This window comes from Bombus vosnesenskii, unplaced genomic scaffold, assembly GCF_011952255.1.
Source record: "Bombus vosnesenskii isolate JDL3184/JDL3185 unplaced genomic scaffold, Bvos_JDL3184-5_v1.1 scf7180000016273, whole genome shotgun sequence".
In the NCBI taxonomy this organism is placed as follows: Eukaryota; Metazoa; Arthropoda; class Insecta; order Hymenoptera; family Apidae; genus Bombus; species Bombus vosnesenskii.
In genome coordinates, this window is record NW_022884342.1 from 589,686 (window position 1) to 609,505 (window position 19,820).

Consider the following 19,820-nt stretch of genomic DNA (forward strand, 5'->3'; position numbering starts at 1 on the left):
GAAAAGTACTTTTGGGACAACCTGATACGTGATATTATCTTAATTTTATGCATGAATTCTCCTCGAATATTAAAGCTTCTTTTAAACGTTGAAATGGAAATGATATTAAAAATCGTAGCACGGTTAATCTGGTGTCTTAATTACCACATTTTCTCTTAATCCCAATCCCAAGATTTAACCAATACTCGAAGATGGTATCCCGCTGGGGGTAGCCATATTATTTAACAATTAGGTTAGAAAAATTTACCAAATGTCCAGCTGGACAAATAGTAAAGTACAAATCAAATAATTAAAAACAAGAAAAGAGAAGATTTAACCAACAAGTGGGAAAGGAAACAGAGCTGGAACTTTGAGCGAAACTCTGCAGTGTCCCCGAGGAATAAATTCGAGATCGTTCGGGGAGTCACGTTTTCATATCTCGACCTTGAATACGACTCGTTGTCAAGCAAAAATGAGCCGGAAAAAAAGGAAAGAAGCATCGTAGGGAAGAAGAAGGCCGATAGACACCAGCAACACAGAATTTTTCTTCTTCCCTCGTAAACTGTACCGTTGCCTCTGTTTATCCTTTGTAACGAATGAACAGTCCGCGTTCTGGGCAAATCGGGGAAAGTTTGCGCAAGACCATTGTGGGCCTAGGGAGCGAAAAAAGAAAGTTAAAACCTCGTGAGAGCATTGTTGGTTGCGTCACCGGCGGGCTATTCCTCCAACCCTCCCTCTGTCCCCCTCTTTTCTCTTCTTTCGCCCGGAGCCGACGAGGCCTCGTGTATAATATCGAAATTTATGGCACCGGCCGCTCCGGGGCCTTGCGCTGGGTACGCCGTACCATCAAGCTTCTTCTCTTCAGCACCTTCCGTCTGCTTTGCCTTATTCCCTTTGCCCTTTTCCATTCGCTCTTCCTTACGTTTCGCCGTTCAAGCAGCTATTATCGAAACTGAGATCCTGTTTTCGCTCTAACATTGTGCACACGTAGCTTCTTTCTTAAGGCAACGAGGCTCTATTTATGGACGTTCTGCGAAATAGATTTCATTTTCAAGAATCACGGTGCCTTCTATTGCTAAATCGTGCTCGAAGCACGAACATGTTTCTTTACATTTTGAATCATCGACAGGGGCCTTCGTTCTGCGGAATTTTCACGCGACCCACTGTTTTCGATTATACAGGGTGGCTGGTAACTGGTGGTACAAGCGGAAAGGGGGTGATTCTACGTGAAAAAAGAAGTCGAAAATATAGAATAAACATTTTTCGTTCGAGGCTTTGTTCTCGAGAAAATCGACTTTGAATTCTCGCTCGGTACGCCTGCGCTTTACCGCGTCTTATTATAACGGATCTCACTGTAGATCGTTGTCTCGATGGAAAAATTTTTATTCTACATTTTCGACTTCTTTTTTCGCGTAGAATCACCACCAGTTACCAACCACCCTGTATAAGAACAATGACTTTATCTGATAGTTTTGAATTTCGAAAAAACAAGCAAACAAAAGGAAGCTATAAAGACACTACGTACCATGACGATCTTTGCCAAACTAAATGTAATTCGCAATGTAACCAGCTCATCTGAGATACCTACTGTTATTTATCTAACAATTATTTCACATTAATTAAGTTCTTTGAGATATACATATAAACGGAATACTATAAGAAGCTTCCACAAACCATAATAATCGAATCGTTCTTTACCAAATTATCGATCCGAGATGTAGCTTTATACGTAAAAACATTTAACGCGTTCCTGCTTCCGTCGCTAGACCATTCTATCTGGTACAATCGCTTTGTTTACTTCTACAGTCTCTTGGTTGCTCAATCCTCAGTTGCCCAATTCTCGTATATTTTATTTCCGCGTCAGAGAGACAAGCCACTTGCAGGCCAGCGAAAAAGGACATTTATCCTACCAAGAAGCTTTCCTGTTGACAACCATGTTCCTCTCTGTGAAACATCCTCGCCCTTTCACCGAAATCCCAGCCGCGCTTATTAATAACCGAGTCATGAGAATTGGCGCACATGCGGGACAGTTTGCGTGCCAAGGTAATCAGTATAATGATCAGCGGTCGAATTGACGTATCGTCAAGATAATATATATGACGGCACACGGTGGCAGATGTGTTGCACGACGTGACGTGGTCTAACGCGTCATTGATAGCCTTCCGTACCTCCTATTTCCCCTTGATCGGCTCGTCCCCTCCCCCCACTCTCGCTTCCTCTTGCTCGTTGTGTCTGTTTCACTCTATACTGTTCCCCTTCCCAGCAGCCACCCTCCATCAAATTTTCCTATCACCCCCCGTCCGTTCCCTTCATTTCCTGCCTTCGCAACCCTCCCCCACCCCCGATGCCGAGCTGTCACGAACGGAAGGGCCGTAATGCGAGCGAGGGGAACCTCAGCCAACCAGCATCGTGGCTTGTCGACCTAAGAATCGCGCGCGAGCCGCGCCCAGAGTCGATCTTTTCCTCAAAAAAAAAAACCAGCATGGCGTTTTTTTTTCAAATGTCATAAAGCTGGAAGATTGTCGAGATGGCAGATGCTTCTGACGCCTTGAGAAGTAAAATACGGACCGTAGAGTGTTGGGAGCCGGTTAAGTAACGATGAGGACAACTGTATTTTGTTTGTCGAAGGGATTATTGTAATAAAGAGTAAGAGTCGTAAATTCGTGGCAAATAAATTTTTGTACTTTTAGATCCGAAGGCTTTGTCTTCCGCGTACGACTATTACCGAAGTATCACACAGAGACACGTAACTGAATGACGATCGAGACGAGGGTTCTCGTACGTGGTAGTTTCTAGTTACTTCTTACTGTCATTCGTTTCCATTTCTCGCTTCTCGCTACGTATTTTGATGGGCAGAAGATTGCTGCAGACTTTAATTACGCGATAGCCAACTAGACCTTCTTTATGAAGGCACGAGAGACGAGTCGATGACTTGATCATTCGATAGAAGAATTTCCTGCAATATCAAAATCCTACAATAGAACGTATATCATTTACTCAGTCTGTAGCGCATAAAACGCTTATAAACGGAAAGAAGTCGGTCGAGCTGCAAGAAATCAAACCGGATAAATCGTTTCGTTTCACGGTTTTTCCACGGCAGATCGATTTTATTTGGCGAGACGAACGATTAATCTACTGGTGGCGCGAACGCAGAACGATCTCGCGGCTCTCTTGATCGAGCGCCAATTATCGGCATTTAATCAAAATGACCGGCCATTAAGGTATCTAGGTAAGCGATCTAGGCTCGCGGACAAACTAGCCGGAGGAATGTTTCCTGGGAAGCTCGTTCCACGCGCAGTGGCGCGGTGGTCGACAGCGAGGCATCCGATCGGCACGTCGATGAAATTTGTTGACGCGCCGGAAGAAAAACGGCATTGTGACGCGCTGTCGAGCGGTCGGCGCTATGGCCGCCTTCGTAACACAACAAGAACCAACCGACCAATTGCAGCTAACGCTGGAATCCGTGTTTTTGCGTGGACCCCACGGCCCGACCTGGAATCCGCCGCGGAACAATTACAATTAAAGAGCGGTTAGCGAATTATCGAATGACCATGGCACGCGGCGCACCACGCAGCCTGATCGTGCGCCCGCACTTTTCGAGGAAACGGTAATTCTTGCGTCGTCGTTAGTCTTGCAAGGACTGTTGAGAAAGCGCGTGTATCCAGTGGTCGAGTGAGCGAAACTTCTTCCAGTTTCTTTAATCATCGCGATAGGCGACACGGCTATTTCTGTTCTTTTATTTTTAAGTTGGTATTGGGCATCGAAAGGTTATGTTGTTATCACAAACTTTGTTTGGCTGAAGATGTCGTGCAACTGGGGAAATTGATTGATGGAGAAGTGAAGATATCGTTTCTTGTTTGTGGTAAGATGTAAGTTGGCAGTTGACAAGTTAACCTCTCCTAGTTTCTTGAATCGGCGTGATAGGCGACACGGGTATTTCTGTTCTTTTATTTTTAAGTTGGTATTGGGCATCGAAAGGTTATGTTGTTATCACAAACTTTGTTTGGCTGAAGATGTCATGCAACTGGGGAAATTGATTGGTAGAGAAGTGAAGATATCGTTTCTTGCTTGTGGTAAGATGGAAATTGACAAGTTTTCTGTCGGAATTGACAGAAATGAAATTTGCAGTATCGAAACGACGGACTCGCAAGAAGTTTTATAAATTGTTTTCAAAAAATATTCACATTTACATTTCGCTGAAAAGTTATCTTCCTTGGAAATAATAGCTGCAGACTTCTAAGAAACGAATCGATATTTAGTTTCTGCGACGTCTTTCGCGTGAAAGGAAATTCGAGAAAGGAACGTGGGAAGAAGTTGGCTATCCATGGCATCGCTAATTGTACAGAACGAGTGAAGACCAACGTATTGCGTAAACACGCAGAAGTAGCGGAAAACGTGAAAGCGGCCAAACGATTAATTTATTTCCAGGCAATCTACCACGGTCTTGTTACAATTATCATAAAACTACGAAAAGAGGAACACGCTAATAATACGAAGAAATTTACTCGCCAAGAAGACTATAAATTAACGATTCGACCATACGACAGAAAGCAATTTCATCGATTATTCTCGCTATCTTCATTACGTTAATTCCTGATTTCTTCGATTTTCTCGAACGAAAAAATCTATCGCCAGACGATCGATCGCGTTAAAACAGACCCAAATAGAGTGCGACGGCAGCCACGTGTTACGAAGCAGACGCACCCGCGCCAATAACGATTAATCTTTCAGCGACTTCGATTCCCGCTACCTGTGCAATTTATTCGTTCTTCGATTCGCTTAGCGCGACCGCGTTCGTTTATTTTTACGGGGCGCGGCTTTCGATTTCATCGGGCGGACGTGTTAGCGGAAGATACCCCCCCGGGAAACGAAAATCGGGGGAAAAAAGCGGATGAAAAATAGTAGGAAAGAAAATAGAATGAATGAGAAAGGAAAAAAGAGGAACGAGGAAAAATCAGATAACTTCGTCGATGTTGGAACGTTTCATCGATAGCGGCGGCAATTTTGATGAATAAGCAGGAATTCGGTAACGAATTTTGGCGGCAGCATTGATCAACCGTTACCGAGGCTATCGTAATGTGACACTCGAAGCGTGTCGCTTGTTGCGGCAGCGGCGTTAATTTAAACGTCACGTTATCTGCGCGTACGTCGCGCATTTTATCATAACGTTGCGGCCAGTCGATGCACCGTTCAAGCGAATTTCGTGTCGTTTCTTGGCGACGTTCAAGGCCTGTCGCTAGCCGCTCTCCAATATTTTCCTCTGCTAAATTATTCAACGAGTGACCTGTTGTACGTAAACACGACCGTGCACCCTCTGCCTTCCCTTTAATTCGACTGACACGCGGCTCGTTCGTCGTATTTTACGTCGCTCCTTCTTATCCCATTTTAATATTAATTAAGGATAGTGTAAATTGTTACGTCTTTAGTAAATCGACAGTTTTATAGATTTGGACGCATCGTCGTAGAACAGAGTGGATAATTAAGTGCTTGAGTAGAGAGCGAGGATATATCGTTGAACCTTCCTTATATTCGTTAAGGAAGGAGAAATGATATTTTTAATATTAGCGATAATATTCGAGATTTTCACATACCATTAAGAAATCTTCAGAGTTAATGACAGGAATCTAATTACGGTATAGCGAGAGTGTACAATAAGTTTGAGATTATTCGTAGAAGAATATTCTGAAATCTTCGCCAAGTCCATAGAAAAACGAGTGGAATTTAAATATTAGCCACGCGTGATTACTATTCGACGCGTTCTAAGAAAAACGATTTTGTTTGAAAAATCGGTGAAACGTAAGAATGCCGTCGTGCAGGCGTCCAATTCGCGCGGCTGGATTACACGGTTGGAAGTGTTAGAGCGATAAATTGCGGGAGACGGCCGGCCAAATTAATTAGTTTCCCGGTGAATCAGAACTGCGAATTATATTTAGCGAGACGCGCGACGCTCATTGTTGTCGCGAGCGTCGAATTCCGTGTGCGGCCTGTTTCTCGAGCAAACAAATCCACGATTCGAAACTCGCTGGTTTCGCGTCCGTCTCGAATCGAAGGCTCGTTGAGATTCGACCGACGGACAGCCGTGGAATTTCAGCCGGCATTTCTCCCCTCTTAGGACCACACCGGTCGCATTCTCCGGTGGATAATTCGTAAAAAGCCAGGCGATGCTCGCGAAACCGGATCTCCATCGCGTTATTGCGGCAATTCGGTTGGCTGCGCGTCGTTTTATTAGCGTTCGCGCTCGATATCCGAAGGGAGGCCGCGAGAACCGGTGCACCGCTGCTGTTTTTCGCCGGTGCACGTGACACGATCCGCGTACTTCCACGAATCGTGAAATCTACGCTCGAGAAACGAGACACGACGACTCAATCCTGGTGGCAAAAGCTCCAGGAAATCTCGTTCGTTTCCAAAGATCGGTGCGAGTTACACGTGTCGAGGTGGCAGTTTCGACGACGTGCAACCGTGCACGCTGTGAATAAAAACACGCTAAGGATCGCTACGGTTCGCGTTGACGACGAAGACGAGGAAGGGGAAGGAGAAAAGAAACGGAGAATCGAAGAACGAGCGGTGAAAAATGAGGAAGAATGGGAGTGAACGCCGCTCACCTCCGTCGCTTCTTTTTCCGTCGCCTCCGTCGGCGAGGTCTCCTCCTGGTTTCCCCCCTGTGCAAGGGGGTAGCTAGGTTCCCCTGTAGTTTCAGGGCCGTTGCTGCTACGCTGGCCCCGGTTTCCCCCTCTGCCTGGCTTCTTCCCTGCACCGGGGGCCTTGTTGTCCGTGCCCCGGCGCTGGGCTCCGTCGTGGCTGGTTCTTCCCTCCACGCACCGGCACCTCCTCGGGCAGCCCCGTGGCCCTAGTCGTGCTCGTGGTCGTGGTCCTGGCAGACCGAACGTGAACACGTACAGTCACCGAGCCAGCCAGCACCGAATTATTTGGCCTCGAGTGGAAACGACCCGACACCGTCCACCAAACATGTGTCCTTCGTGGAAACTTACTCTGCTCTACGACGCGAAGCGACCATTCGAGTCCAATCACCATCACCCTTCTCTCACACGAGCCTGTTCGCTACCACCGTTTCACAGAATCCGCGACCGGTGCCGTATTCTCAAATACGCGTGTCACTTCTCAGTGTTCTTCTTCGCGTCCTTTACGCCCGCACACTAACAAAAACCACTCGACCTACTCGCGTCAACGTTTCGCATAAAATCCCACTGAGTAAACGGTCGTGGAACGTTTAACGTATCGCGAGTGCCAGCCACAGCCAAGCCGTCTGCCGATGAATAACAATAAAAAATAAGCGAGCGATTGCCTTAGCGAGTCATGAACCCCACTGGTTCATTCGATCGTATTTCGTGTTCGATTCTGAGGCGAATGCAGCTGGTTGGATCCGCGAAGCCTGTCGATGCAACAACATCCGCCGGCGTCGCGACAGATAAAAGAAGATTTTCTGTTCGCCAAGTGGTAGACACACCGCGTCAACTCTCCTCCAATGACTTCACCGTGTGCTGCCTCAGAGCGCCGTACGATCGTCTCTGTTAACTGGACGCACTTCCCTCTGTAGAGACTCGGACACACCAGCGATAGGCTGGATTCAGCGGACGTTTTTTCTCCGGGCGATCATGTCGCACGTGCACACCGTGGTCGCGATACGATCGTGGAGCGTGTGCTTCGAAATGATCGTTGTTCGTCACCGATGACGGAACGATACTCGCGGCGGCATTATTCCGTCGACGATCGACGCGCGATTCAGCTGGTACGATAGCGTTGGCCAGCGTCGGGTGGGCCGCGCGTTCCTCGATTTTCATGGAAAACCGCGGACCTGGGGCTTGCGCTGCGCGTGTATATCTGAACCGAGAGATGCGACCACTCTGGTCCGCGAATTCCGGCCGTTCGGTTTCGCAGCCTCCGACCGGCGGGACCAGAGCGCCGCGACGCGAGGCGCCCTGTGCACATGCGTTGAGCTACGCTCTTCGTCTATGTCTCTCTCTGTCTTCTTCTAACTCTGCCCCTGTACACCCGCGTCCGCCGATCTCCTTCTCTCGCTCCTCTCTCTACGCCCCCGTGATCCAACACGACGGTGGTTGCGTATATCCAGCCCTCCCTCTTCTTCCTTTTCTCTTTGTCTTCGTCACGCTTGCTCGCTCTCTTTCTCTCCTTTGCTTCCTCGTCTTCCTTGTCTGCTTTACACTTTCTCCCGCGAACAGAGAATCTCCTCTGCTCCGCCGATGAATCGTATCCTATCGTTGCTGCTTTTCACTCGCTCGTTTGCTATGTACGTCCCTCCCTCGATTCGATTATGGAAGGAGGATCGAGGGTTGCGAACCGCTGTCACGCTGCTTCTTTCTGCGTCAACAAAGGGACGCGTACGCTCGATAACATTTGATCGCCCGTATTCCACCAGTCGTTACCCGTATTCGTTTCCAACCGGACCAAATAAATTTGAGAGTCGATGAGGAAACCGAACGCCTAAGAGACGAACGATGAATGTGTACGAGAGGATGCGTAGCATAGCTTTGTCGAAGAGCCAGATTTCACCGATACTTGGTGTACGTTTTTTTAAAGAAGAAAATTACGTCTTTCTTTCTGGAATATACATATTTGACGAACGCTTTCCTGTGATTTGTTTTCGTTATGCAAATAGAAACTGATCGATCTGTCGGCCAGTTTTCAGCGGAGCGTTGGTTGAAACGCGAAGGTTAATCGATTAATTTACTTCGGTCCGCGGCGCCGATATTTCGCCCGTATCAATTCCATCTTTCATTCGCTTTATCCGCTGTAGACGTTATCTCCGACTATATAATTCGTATCAGGGAAAAATAGAAAACATCGACTTTCCCACCGCTCCACCCACATAATCGTTTCCCCTTCTAAAAACCACCCTGTACACGCCGCGGTTGCCCGGCGTGCTTTTAAAAACTGGCAAATTCCGGCCAGTCCGGCTTCGTAAAATATTGCCTCTGAAACTTCGATGTATGTACAGGCTATTTCAAAAAAAACCAGTGTTACTCCATCGAAACGAGCTTTCGGACGCGGTAGACTCGCGAAACTACGAGCGAAACGAGAGATTCGAAATGGAAAACGGCGTGGAGTGTGGAGCGATCGGCGCGGCCGACGCACCACGTGCCACGACGAGGTGGCCGTACGCGAACCGAATTGAATGCGAGTCTCTGGAACCTCGGCGAGACGTGCACGGCCTACGAGCGCGAGGATCGCGCGGAAAATCGCAGAAAATCCGTGTTCGGTCCGACGGAACTCATCGACGGATCCGGCCGTCAATCTTTTCGCGGCCATCGTGAAGTTATCGAGCGACCAGTGCCGGCGTATCGCCAACAGAAGCGCGTGGATACTCGCCCTGTCCGTAACGCCCTACCAGGCAGCAAATGATATAAATAAGCGAGCACGCCATCGACGTACAGCCGATGAAATCATGCTCGATTCACCTGCGTGTAATGCTGATTGAATGGAAACTGATAATTTCGGGCTGGTTGACGTGGCAGAGGTTGTTGAGCTTCGTTCGTGAAAAGTCGCAGAATTGTAGGTTAGGTTTGCAGTAATTGCTTAGGAGAATTATATTGAGGTAGCTTTAGAGTTAATATCGGTAACAAAAAGCGTTGATCCAATATGTCATTTTCATGTTTATATTCATTGTTTACGTTTGTATCTATTTTTTTAACGATCACCTTGAATTTTTGTTATAATATCGTACGAATGACGTTCAACCTATAAACACTAGAACTGTTTTATTTTTGTTTGCTTGGTTGACACGGAAAGATCAGACGGGTTATTTTGAAAAGTAGTCAGTTCGAAGATTATATTTCACTAACGAGTACAATTGTTTGCAAGTTTCTGCATTTCAAGCCAGAATAACCGTATTTCGATGATAGGTTTAAAACGATGGCTGTTTTTAAAATAACCGAAGCGTATTTAAGAGAAATATCAAGAGAAATGAACTTCTAATATCAATTTATTCGTCAAACACCATAGACACCTTGCAAAAAAGACTAAACCTGCACAGTCGCATCTACCGAAGAACCACCATCGCACGTGTTTCACATATATCGTCTTACAAGGACACACCTACGCGTGTAAACGTGACTTTTGAAAAGTCAGTTCGAAGATTACATTTCATTAACAGATACAATTGTTTTCAAATTTCTGCGTTTCAAACGAGAATAACCGTATTCCGATGATAGGTTTAAAACGATGACTGTTTTTAAAATAACTGAACCGTATTTAAGAGAAATGTCAGAAGAAACTTCTAATATCAACTTATTCGTCAAACGACGTAGCCACTGTCACGTAGGAGACACAAGAAATTACGAAAATGATAGATCGCCGGTGATCTCGTCGCGTCGCGTCGCAGTTCGAACGTTTCACAAATGAGGCGAAGAAATTGAACTTTGTTTATGATAATAGAATTTATTATACAAATCCACCAAAGTTACTGCTCAAAGCGTTACAACAGACTGATCCCGAGCGCTTATTTGGGAGGGTTTTTACACTGAGGTTTTGGTCCCCCTGGTGTACACAGAGGCAGCTATTCCGTTACTATTTGGTTATTGTTTTGATGGCTGTGGCATGCATGTGTTAGGCTATCGTATTACAGTTTCTGAGCGTGTGGCCTCCTTGAGCGCGTGACAACACCTTGCAAAAAACGTTAAACCTGCAGTCTCGCCGCCATCGCTCGTGTTTCTCATGTATCGTCTTACAAGGACACACCTATGCATGAAAACATGACTTTGAAAAGTAGTCACATCAGTTCGAAGATTATATTTCGCTAACGGATACAATTGTTTCCAAGTTTCTGGATTTCGAACGAGAATAACCGTATTTCGATGATCGGTTTAAAACGATGGCTGTTTTCAAAATAACTGAAGCGTATTTAAGAGAAATATCACGAGAAAGGAACTTCTAACATCAATTTATTCGTCAAACACCATAGACACCTTGCAAAAAAGACTAAACCTGCAGTCTCGTCTACCGAAGAACCACCATCGCGCGTGTTTCACATATATCGTTTTACAAGACACGCGTATGCATGGAAACGTGACTTTACGACACGAAACAGCCATACCTGCTGCTATTGAATGAACCTTGGCTAACGACAAACAGTACGTTAATAGAAACACCGAAGCCAGCCAGCGTTGGTGCCGTTAGAAGCAAAATACCGAGATTCCTGCTAATAACGTCCCTAATAACTTTAACAACATAACGTCGGTTGCGTATACTCGATGTGATCGAGGTACGAGGCGTAAAATTGCGCTGCGAAACGCGATCGTTTCCTTCGCAAAGCGCGACGAACCGTTGGCACACGGTTGATAGGAAAATTCCCGTGTGCCAAGGCGTTTCTAATTACCAGATGTACATCGTCGTTTGTATCACGCTCCAGAGGGTATCAACACTTACCGGCATCACCGTGAACGACGCGTTCGCGTAGGAGAAACGTCAAAGCGCTCTTACCTGCAACAGTTAGAAGAGAAGATTTTGATTAATTAGTGGCGAGCGGTTTGCCAGGCGGCAATTAATTGCAAAGATATCGCGAGATAAGAAGGACAGCGTACGCGGAATGCGTTATTAAAGAGTGCATCGCGTTATAAATATTAATCGACATGTGCCGGCAGCACCGGGTTCGGCGAAATTTCTCTGGGCTATTACTGCACGCACTCGGTTACATCACGTATCGCAACTGTTAATTACTTGTTTAGGAAACTAAAGTCTTATCTCCCTCTCTCTCTCTCTCTCTCTTTCTATCGCCTTGCACGCGGCGTTCCGTTAATTGATCGTCAAATGCGTGACTGCGCCCACAAGTTATAGCTACAAGAAAGCGTATCCTTGGCTGCGCCTAATTGAAACCCGTGAACACCTCCGGAACACTGGTGTTCTGCTGTGAAGTTTGCTGCGCTGCGCTGCAAGCAATGCGCGGATCTCGTGATGTGTACATATGTTCATGATAGAATCGACGTTTGATATTTAGAATGGAATTACCATGTACTTTGTGATTTGATATTATTCTTGCGTGTTTTGTCGAACGGTTTCAACGAAGAACGTATTATTCGATAGGAAATAAACCGAGTGAATTTTTGTTACAAAATACAAATATTCTTCCGTTCTTCCGTGTGATCGGCAAGATACGTCGAAAATAGACCGTAAGTAGCTTTATCTTTCTTATTGATCGAAGCAAAATGAATTGTCTCGGGACGAAGAATGGCAGTGGAGGAGAAACAAGAGCGTCTCACTGTTAATTAATCAATCACGATCGGTAGCCTTCGAGTAACAGCGTTCCATGACCTTCCAATGAAATTTACGGCGAAACATCACCAAGCCCAGCGCCATATTTAAGATGACACGCCCTTCTTCGTCAGCCAGCGCAAAAGAAACAGAAGAAGCCATCGTCTCGTGATTGACTCGGGCAAATCGAGGAACGGTCACATTTAATTAGCAGTCGGGACGGTTTCAACAGGATCGAGTTAATACGCCTAATAAATAAGTGGGTCGCGAAGAGCGTATTAGGCGGTGCTAACACGGCGGTGGCCACCACGCTATTTCCGGCCCGACTAGCCGCAGACGAAGAGGAGAGCGCGCGAAGATTTAAAGGGCGGTTCAAAAGCGCTAAATTTTCGGCGGCGCGTAATCGCAGCGCGGATCGCGAGAAATTAACGGGACGCTAAGTTGCGGAGCGCTAGGTGGCAGTGGCGGAATCGCAACGCTGGCTGCCAACGGAAGTTGCACCGTGTACGACCGCGATCCGCAACGAGACCACGAGAACGAGGGAACGAGAATGCTGGATGGAAGGAGGAAGAGAGAGAGAGAGACATCAGACAACGGGCAACGGCCGTGAAACAAAGCAGAAGCCGCTGCCCGTGTAATTGGACTCGCCGGGAGGACAACGATTCTCCCTTTAAGAAGCTGCCAGACTGCCGCGGTTCCCTTCTTTTTCAGCCGCTAATCCAGACTTTTAATCGGTGCTGCGCACGTACTTCGGCTTCAGGGATGTCGCCTTTGCTAAATGTTTCAGATCGATGCCCCAGGAATGTTGATTCCTTCGGATTATTTCCAGCGACGGGATAAATAGACAGCAGGATTAATGGGATGAGAATCTTAAAATGGAATTGCCAAGTAGAGTAGAAGTCCGTTTGTTGGAAATTCAATTTTAGCGTATTCCTGTCTATTATGTCAATTCATCTGAACGTGAATTTCTATCACACGAGGAAAAATCATAGGTGGGATGAATTTCCATTATGTGAAGTTCGGTGACAGAATTTGAATGATTCTGTACACGATTTCGATGGGTTCTACTAGAAACTTCTGCTATATAAACTACAGATACCTACATGAATCATATTCGTGTTGTGTCGTACGACTAAACTCCACGGATTTAGATAAATGAAATTCTACGATAAATTTGATTTCATTTACATATTGAGAGTTAGAAAAATAGCCTCCAGTTTCTAGCAATTTGTTACAAGTACATCTTGCATTTTCTTCGTTGCTTGATTTATTTATTCAGAGCCAAAAAATGCCTCCCTTTCAAATGAGAATTTTGACGTGATAGAAACTACAGAGAACGATATCACGCAGGGAAAAAATGGCTCGTAGTCCTGCTAATGAACAAAACATAAACTGCTGGTCGAGTAACTCGATAAATAAACTTGTAGCAGCTCGACCCCGACGCCAGAGAGATTACCGCAACGCAAATGGCGTCGGTAGCCCGGTGACCGTCAAAACGGCAGCTGACTGTTCATTCGTCGAGTTACACGACGATCGTACAGTGATAGGCAGAGAAAGAGAGAGAGAGAGAGAGAGAGAGAGAGAAAGAAAAAAGAAAGAAAAGGGACAAAAGAAAGAGGGCCAACGAGCTTAGCCAGATCGTCGACTAACACTCGGCCGCGCAGACACGCACTGAAGCGGTCCCCTTCGGCAATCAGTGACCTCTTCCTCCTACTTCTTCGCAAGCCAGTCGTATCTCACGATCGTAGATAGGTTCGGTAGTGGTCCGCAAATGGTGGACGCTTGCGTGAGCGTGTGCCAGCAGATCTACGTGACCCAGTTCGCTGATGGATCGCGTGATATCCGCGTGGACCATGTTCGGGTAGACTCGTGTCCTTTTGATCCTCGTAGCCTTACGCGGACGCTCGAAACTCGATGCTACGATGTTTTTTTACGATTCGACTTTTAGAACGGCGGACGATTATCCAACTGGCGACTTCCTTTTTCGTATAAGAACCGCGGTACACGTAGGAACAAAATCGAAGGGGCAAAGAATTCGACAGCCACTTCAAATGATTTATCGCGATCATTCGAGACTTTTTACGCTTCCATCGTGCTCGGAACATAGCCTAAAGACGGAGGAACGTAATTTTAGGTAGCTAAAAACAGTGGCCAAGATAATACATCTCCCTTGCACCAAGCCAAACAATGCCTCGTCTTTTGAAACAACAAACTCGACAGAAGCGCTGGAGCATCGAGCATATAGCGAAGGCTACAATCCAGAACGGCCACGCAACGAATTCTTCATCAGGCATTCGGAGCATACCCCCAAGAATAGAACAGCAAGTACGAGTTCCGAGCAGCGAGTCGACACCGGCCGCATCCTGCAATCGAACCTACAGCGAAGTGCTGGACACGCTCTGTCGGTCCGTGGAAGCCGGAAGACCGAGCCCACCGTGAAGCGAGGAAACACGGTGGAGTATCGCGAAAGACGGCCGGTAGGAAGCTCGTTTCCTCGTGGCTGATCGTGGACGTCTCGCGAGCTGTAGTTAGACGCGCGAGGGGGAAATTCAACCCCGACACAGGCAAACTCTCTGCGGGAGTAACCGGAGAGAAGTTTTGGGCCGGAGAGCGTGACGGGGGTGGAACGAAGGGTGGCATGCCACGAACGGAACGACGCCGAAGGAGGAGCGGAGAACGCGCGCGAGAAAGAGACAGAAGGAAGCAGAGAGAGAAAGAGAGAGAGGGTGAGAGTGAGAGGTACGCTGGCAGCTAAGGGGGCACGAGGGGATGAGCTAGAGTTGGAGCGATGGCAGAGTATTGATTTAGTGGGTTTCACCGTCTCCTTCTATTTGTCTCTCTCGTTCTACATCTCCGCGTCTCCGGCGTCTCTGCACAAGCTACGAGGGCGCATCGGCTCTCTCGTTGTTTCAGGGCTTCGATTTCTTGCCTTTCGGGCTACAAGCCGTGAGCACTGCCGCTTTTTTCCCCTCTTTTTCTTGTCGTTCAAAGGAAAACGCTCGGTTTTCCGAATGGAAATTGCTTGGATTGAGACAGAGGGACGAAATACATGTTCCTCGTCCCCGATTTTTTAGCACTGGCTGAGCTCTGTTTTTCTAGCCGCTTTTTTTTTTTCGAAGAACGTTTGGGTGGAAAGAGATATGAGATTGAATGGTCCACGCTATTGGATGGTCGTGTGAAACGCAACGGTTGCACGGAGGCAAATGGTTTTTTTTATAAAATTCTCACGTCAGTTTGAACACGCATGTGATATTCAGTTTGAAGGAACATAATGTTAGAAGAATAGTCTCCTTCATTCTGGTTAGAAATATGCTCGTTATTATTACGTATTAATATTAGAAGAATTAGAATTGGAATTAGAATTTTACGTATATTGTACTGTAACCTATTGATGTGTAATCGTCAGTTGCTTTCTTCGTTTTCTATTCAATTTCCAATTTCATCCGACGGTTCGTTCGTCATATTCAAACGAGGAGGTGATTTTTAATAATAATAATCGAGTATAGTCCATCGGTCGATGTTTCTTACGCGAACGAAGAATGAAATACAACGCTATACGTATGCACGTGTGCACTGCGTGTCGAGCATCGTCTTCGCGGATCCTTCAGTCCCTTCCGCGTTTCCGCTTTCAACACACGTAGCCGAACAACGTTCTTCGCTTTGACTCTCTCTCGTCGTGAATAAAATAGAAGCTGAGGATTTCCGTGTTGACATCGGTGCCGATCGTGTCTCGCTCGATCGAACGGAAAACCGACGAAATCACTCTATTTCCGTGTTTTTCTCAAAAAAAAAAAAAAAAAAAAGCAAATAACCACAGTCACCCGTAACTGTGCCAGCCAATTAAAAATTCTAATATTTTCTTAATTTAAGAAAAATTATTCTCAAAAAATATACGAACCTTCAAGTATTCAAAAAAATGTGGAAATATTTTTGAAATATTCTGAAAATATTTCTCGCGCTTTTTATAATTTGGGATATTTAAAAATTCTATAGAAATGTGCAATTCTTTGATTACAAAAGCACGTAGAGATATTAAAACGCCGTAACAAGGGATTAAATTAACGAAACCTAACCTAAAACTACTAACCGGAGAGTTAATAATTGACGAGTATCATAATTTCTTTATTTAGCGGTCCCCTATTACGTTATTTTATTCCAAAATACCTCCATTGAAACTAAAATGCAGGATATTTACACGTGCAAGGATTAAAACCGACCTACTTGAAACTGATCTGTCTCTTAACTTGTGATTCTGCGGTTAGAGAAATTTCTGGCAAAGATGTTCCATTAATAGATTAGCAACGATGTACGAACGTACGATTCGATAAAATAGCATTTCTCGCGACACGCATTCGAATCGCAAGGACGTCCCGTATAAAACTTCTTCTGCCACTTTAGCGACAAATATTGATTCAGACATTTGACAAATATCCGACTGGTTTATTCAGGTGAACCGATCGACAAGGGGCCCGGCGTCGACAGACGCGAAACGAGGTGGCGCGCGAATCGATCGAAAAACAGGCCGGTCGGAAGCTCGTGGCAATTTCATTGAATTCGAACAATTATCGCGGCAATGCTGCCGCCGGTTTTGCCGCTTCCGCGTGTTCCTCTCGCTTCCGTCCTGTCGCCAATTTTACTTTCGTTGCGACGCCCATGTTTAATCGCCATCATTAAACATGGAGGAATTTCGATTTCGCAAGAGGCAGCTCGTTAACACCACTTTGACGTAATTTTTGCTGCTTATCGTCCGCGTTCTTAATGTTAATGAACGTGCAGTTTTGCCTGCGAGACATCTGTCATCGTAAATCTTCGATATGTTTGACATCCGTCTTTGATTATCACTACGTTTGCGATCGCGAAAACGAAACATATTTCTCCAAACGCTAAATGTAGAAATGCTTTTTTTAGGTTAGAATATCTGCGAAAGTAGCGAGAACCGAAGAAATTTCCAGCCTTCCTGGAACCTATAAATCTGCATGGAATCAAAGGTCTTTTACGTGTTCGACAACGATCAGGAAGGAAGCTGCGATGGCTAGGGAACAGCGAAAGGCAAACGCATGGCGCATGAGCCGCGTGGCATCATAAAACTGAATCGTCGACAGCTTAATTACCGTCGTGCCCGATTAACAGCGCAATTAATAATCCGATAGTCGCGGCGGTTCGAATCAATTAAACCTCTCGGCATCGCAGTGGTGTAGGAGAGGAGAGGGATGGAAATGCAGAAATCGAGAGACACAGAGACCATCCTTGCGTCTCTATAGGAAAATTCATTTCCACGTAAAGGAATTACAAATTGAAGAGATGTAAAAGAGCAATGAAGAAACGTAGAGGAAATAGGGAACAGAGATAAAAGGAAATTCGTGCGTAATCACGCAACGATCTAATTAATAATCTTTCGACTATAACAACCGCGTAACTGCTTAGGTTACACGAGAAGGGAAACCGAGATACTATCTCTATATAGTTAAGAGGTGTTTACAAGTTCAGGCAGGGAATCTGTGGGTAAGTGGTAGAGAAGATGGCAGTAAATATTCCTTGGGTATCTCTCTCTTTTCTCTGCCGTTCCTTCGCGCTCTCTCTTCTCCGCTACTTCTCCGCATATACTCGTTTTCTCCGGTTTCCTGCCCTCGTCCTCACCCCACTGACCCCCTGTTTGGCCCGGTGAGCTAACCGAGCTACTCTTCGCGTCGCGGAATTCCAATTTACCCTGTTCGAGGAACTCTTCCGCTTCGATCGACCGGCCAAAGCGCATCTCAAAACGAAAACATTCAATTCGACGCCATCCCCGCTACTACCCGCCATTACTCTTCCCTTTTCTCCGCGATTAAATTTCTAACCCCGTTCTAGAAAGGGGTGTCACCCTTGTTACTTTACTAGAATTTGTTCAGTGCTTTATTCTGTTTTTTTTTTCTTATATATTTGTTTTATTTACGTCGTTTGTAATGTTCGTGGTTTTTTGTAATGCAATGGGTAGATTGAGTTATGGTATTTTTTTTTTTTTTTTTTTTTAGGTAATTATACGGACATGTACAACGACGGATATAAGTGTTACGTCTACTGATATTTCATAGAAATTGCGCGTTTTATTTCGTCATCAATTTTGTTCCGTTTATAAAAATTCTTTTAGTGCGAATTTGTTACTTCATTCTCATGTTGTAACAAGTATGTATTGTATACTTGTATTGTATTGTATTGTATTATAATGTATTGTATGTATTGTAATATAATATTAATAATATAATATTGTGCATATTGTAAAATACCGTGTAAAATAAAGATTGGTAGTTTTGCAATAATGTAACGAGTAAGTGCATCTGCACTTATGGCTTGTAGTGTACATCCAAACCTAATAATTCCTAACCTAATTCCTAAATTAAGGTCAATTTACAGAAAAATATATATTTTTGCGTTAATGGAGACTGAGGAGAATAGGAAGGTTTCTAGGAAAATGATAGCAAAGAAAAGAAATAAGAAGAAAAATAAGAGAAGTAAGAGTTTCATCTAAAATGAAATTGTTTCTGTTGCTGGACATCTCGCAAGGGTTGTCGTATATAATTGTAAAATACCATATAAAAATAATGTATAATGTACAATGTACTATATAAAATAAAGATTGTTTGTTTTGCAATAATGTAACGAGTAAGTGCATCTGCACTTATGGCTTGTAGTGTATATCCAAACCTAATAATTCCTAACCTAATTCCTAAATTAAGGTCAATTTACAGAAAAATATATATTTTTTGCGTTAATGGAGACTGAGGAGAATAGGTTTCTAGGAAAATGATAGTAAGGGAAAGAAATAAGAAGAAAAATAAGAGAAGTAAGAGTTTCATCTAAAATGAAATTGTTTCTATTGCTGGACATCTCGCAAGGGTTGTCGTATATAATTGTAAAATACCATATAAAGATAATGTATAATGTACAATGTACTATATAAAATAAAGATTGGTAGTTTTGCAATAAATGTAACGAGTAAGTGCATCTGCACTTATGGCTTGTAGTGTACATTCAAACCTAATAATTCCTAACCTAATTCCTAAATTAAGGTCAATTTACAGAAAAATATATATTTTTTGCGTTAATGGAGACTGAGGAGAATAGGAAGGTTTCTAGGAAAATGATAGCAAAGAAAAGAAATAAGAAGAAAAATAAGAGAATTAAGAGTTTCATCTAAAGATGAGATCGTTTCTGTTGCTGGACATCTCGCAGGGGTTGTCCCTCTTCCAATCAAAGTTCTTTCCGTGTCACGGAATTTCAATTTACCCTCGTCTCGCGTTTCCTCCCCGTCACGTTTGTAAGCGAACGTTCTGAAGGAAAACATTCGATTGATTGCGTTCTCCCTTTGATTCGTTCCTCGTTTCTCTGACCCTCTGGCCACGGAGGGGGAAAACAACCACTCAATTGCATCCAGAAACACGCCAGCCATTACTGCTACCTTTACCATTTATTCTCTTCGATGGCGTCACGGTATAATATAACGAAATTACACGATTTTCAAAATATCTCCAAGTTATTAGTTCTATCAAAATTCAATTTATTTAATATTCAATTTCTGTCATTTTTACAACCGTTCCTCTGATATTTCTGCCATTTTTATACCAACTTTTAAATATTACACC

General features: G+C 44.7%; 1 protein-coding gene across 5 annotated transcripts in view; it reads right to left on the reverse strand.

Annotated features, from left to right (window-relative positions):
- Positions 1–19,820, reverse strand: part of LOC117242267 (homeotic protein antennapedia-like) — a 350,813-nt gene that overhangs the window by 50,907 nt on the left and 280,086 nt on the right. Inside the window, exon 1 of one of the 5 annotated variants that reach the window (XM_033508804.1) lies at positions 11,380–11,433. The exons of 3 other annotated variants lie outside the window; for them this stretch is intronic. The gene's annotated coding sequence lies outside the window, so the exon portion shown is untranslated. Of the gene's footprint in view, positions 1–6,581; positions 7,864–11,379; positions 11,434–19,820 lie in introns of those variants that run through there. One more of the 5 variants, XM_033508802.1, reaches the window with a different exon arrangement.